Source organism: Aotus nancymaae, unplaced genomic scaffold (genome assembly GCF_030222135.1).
Source record: "Aotus nancymaae isolate 86718 unplaced genomic scaffold, 86718_ANA_hifiasm-v0.15.2.pri h1tg000012l, whole genome shotgun sequence".
NCBI classification, from domain to species: domain Eukaryota; kingdom Metazoa; phylum Chordata; class Mammalia; order Primates; family Aotidae; genus Aotus; species Aotus nancymaae.
Genome location: NW_026988423.1, coordinates 11377991 through 11381716, shown reverse-complemented (window position 1 = coordinate 11381716; position 3726 = coordinate 11377991). Strand labels below are relative to the sequence as shown.

Here is a 3726-nt window from a genome sequence, read left to right as displayed (position 1 = left end):
TAAGAGCAATAAGATAAAACAATCAGAGCACATATTCTTAAATCAGCCTATCTCATAAACAAATGGTCAATGAAGTATGCTCCTGAATCAATTAAGCACAACAAGAAAGCTTGCTTTCACTAGACACAGTAAAAAACAAAATGAAACAAAACAATGGGGAATATTAGAAATGGACTTTAAAAAGAACAATCAATAATAAAAATTAATGTCTTTGTTTTAGAATAGCAAAGCATCATTAAAATTAAAAGTCTGATGTCTGGGTTTGCATAAATAAGTGTATTTAAATCTGTAATCTTTATTATTTTACATCTTAGACATATTAGAAATTGGCTTGTTTGGGAGCTGATGAAGGATTTTTCTGTTTCTGAAACACCAAGAAGCAAGCACTCAAGCAACAGCTAGCTCAAGGACTAGCTTAAAGTATGGGAGAACAAGAAAACCATAAGCACAAACTTCTATAATGTGCAGTAACAGGGTTGACTCATTATTTCTCTAGTAAGCTACTGAGCTATGTGGTTTAATATGCCTCCATGATGGATAGGGCCTTAAAGCTTGGGGGAACTATGCAAGGGACCAGGAAGATTAGCAGCCTATCTTTCCAGTCTCACTTCCCATGAACTCTGCTCCAGTAGTTTGTTTATAAACTGTCAAATATCACTGGCTGTTTAGTGCTTTTGCACACATTCTTCTGACTGTCTAAAATTCTCTCTTCTTTTTCTGTATATAAATTTTCCTTTTTTAAAAAAGCCAAGCTCAAAACTTATTTCTTTTATAATGCTTTCCTGTTCCACTGGAATTAAATGGAATTTATTACTTCTAACCCTTACAGAACTCCCTGTTCCTACCTCTGTCTTGAAAATTACATCCATTCTGAAAGCATTATTTTGTTGGTTTTAAAAGTAGATTATCTGTTGAATAATTACTTGACTTCATATGGTAAGGTTTGCTTTATCTCTGGAATTATAAGCTTCCTTTGTGATATTAAGTCTTAAACATTCGTGTTCATTCAAAAACCACTACCGTGACACATCATCTAACTCCACCACGTTCAGTATTCTTCTGAGCCCACCCACTAAGAAAAGGTCTCCTAATTTACAGAAATGTGCCTCAATCTGTGATCCTGTAGGACATGGCTCAATGTCAGCATTTATTAGTCATATAAGCAGTAATTAACAAATGTACTTCCCCATGGTATCATTTGACTTTTTCTCCATCCCCCTGTATTTTCTGTATACTGGGGCTAAGATTTAAAGTGTTGAATATTATACATGTATACATATTTTTATATATGCATATTTGAGATATTATATATATATATAAAATGCATCTTAGACAATCCCGAATCCTTCATATTACCTCACATCAGAAGGCATATAAGGTTTTACTGTCTTTTTTTTTTTTTTTGAGATGGAGTCACACCCTGTTGCCCAGGCTAGAATGCAATAGCGCAAACTCGGCTCACTGTAACTTCCACCTCCCAGATTCAAGCAATTCTCCTGCCTCAGTCTTGCAAGTAGCTGGGATCACAGGCATGTGCCACCACTCCCAGCTAAGTTTTTGTATCTTTAGTAGACACAAGGTTTCATCATGTTGGCCAGGCTGGTCTCAAATTCCTGACCTCATGATCTGCCTGCCTCAGCCTCCCAAAGTGCTGGATTACAGGTATGACCCACCGTGCCCAGCAATTTTATTCTTATCTTTATTCTGCTAAAATTAATCAGTGAGCTCATCCCGGGGCAGCCTGTTCTCTTTATTGCCAGGTTCCCCAGTATAGGCTGACCTGGCACATATTTCATATATTTGCCTGGAATCATACCAGTTTATGCCTGGTTTTATTTACTTTCCTAGGGGAAAGCACGAATACAGTCCCCCGACTACCACAAATTATGCAGTCGAGTTTCTCACATTTGGGGAAATCGCAGGGGTCAGCACATCCAGAGTGCAATGGATAAGCCTTGCCCTGAGAAAACCACCTTCGTGATCTTGCTGTCTCCCCTGCCAGATAAGTATTAGTTTATGCCTGTTTCCTGGCATAATTATCAATAGTGCACTCTCTTTTTTTCCTCATGGAGTATCTCTGTTTAGACAATAAATTACCCATCAACCCATCATATTGATGATTACTTTAGTCACTTATTTTATTAGAGACTGAAAAGTGTTTTTCTAATTCTATCATTCTTCTACATTTATTGACTGAACTATTTTTATACAATACTCTTTTCCATACCTACAGGACTTTTGGGACACCCTGAAATAGAGTTTATTTCAGAATGGCAAAGTAAATGCCTAATTCCTTCCCCTCAGTTGACAATTTTCAGACTATTGACTTGGTGCCCAGACAAGTTCTAGTGTTACCCAGTATCCCAAGAGTTTTGACTGTTTCTCTTTCTTTAAAATATCACTAAGAATGCATGGCTTTTTAGATCTTAAATGTGTTTTAATCAATCCTAGTTATCACTGATTCTTTAATTGTCTCACCTTTGGACAGTGAAAGTGCACTCAGGCTGGCTCATGTGTCATTTTGACAATGCCTCATTTTCCTTTCACAGTTTTCTTATTTGGTGGCACACAATGTTTCAGATTTATCTTCTATATTTCGTCTCCCAGATCTAAAATCAAGCATTTCCCAGAAGTAGTGATTAAGCTGATAACTCAGAAGAGAGTTTCAGAAAACCTCTCCCCTCTTTCCCCCAAAGTATTAGCAGGAAATAGCCTGTAAGGAAAAAGAAAAAGCTGACCCTTTAGTTATATCAGCACCTGGCAGTGACTGTGTATACAGCAAGAAAGCAGCAACGAAGCTACAAACAGTACACATCTGATCTGTGTATTCAGGAAGTTTACAATTTAAAAGGAAAATCAGGCTTCTATCAGTAACTGCAGGTGAATATAGTGAATTATTATCTGCTCTCCACATGGCAAAATTAGAACATATCTGCTTAATTCAAATGGATATAAATAGCATGCATCAATGTTTTGACTCCCTATTAATTGACTTAATAATCATTTTTGCCTAAACATATGGCTTTGATATTCCCCTGGCTGAAAAATCTGGTAGGGGGATTTATAGCTTTCTCTTTAATCAGATGAGAAAATGTGCATAATTATCAACCTTCTTTGTGATTTTAACATTCCTATAAATATTCACAAAGAAGAAGCTACCCATACACACAGAAGATGTCAGATGTCTCAGTCTTCTTAGAAATATAAACAACTGCCTTTCCTTTTCCTCAAAAACACTGCTGAGACAGGAATCACATCAACTACAGTTTTCTGAGATCTCAGATGAAAAACTTCAGAAATGATTATTTTTTAACATTTAGAAAAACAAGAAAATAATTTTTCTCCAGTAAACTTTCAGTTGCAATTCTCCAGTTTGCAGATGGCAATGCTTTGTTACATGGAAAAAATCTGCTAAGTAACGAGTAACAGCTTTAACTTGTTGAGAGTTCAAATATACACTCATATTTGCCATTTGAGTACCAGACTTTGAGCTCTGGACTCCCCAGCTCAGAGGCGAAATCTCTCTTAATCTAAGAGAACTCTTTAAGTGGCTCTAGGAACTGGCTTGGGGAAGATTTGAATATGATGGAGACTATTATAGGGCTAGTCACTTTCATAAGTCTTAAGTATCAAGCTGTTTTATATTCATTCTTTGCTATTCTTACCATTTTCCTAGCAACATGAACAAAATAATCAATACAAGTGATATGGACAATAAATAAAAGC

General features: G+C 36.3%; 1 non-coding gene across 1 annotated transcript; it reads right to left on the bottom strand.

Moving 5' to 3' along the window:
• Positions 1–1845: 1845 nt before the first annotated feature.
• On the bottom strand, positions 1846–2010 carry LOC135274704 (U1 spliceosomal RNA). Its single transcript, XR_010342481.1, has one exon. It is a non-coding gene; the product is annotated as a U1 spliceosomal RNA (small nuclear RNA).
• Positions 2011–3726: the final 1716 nt, after the last annotated feature.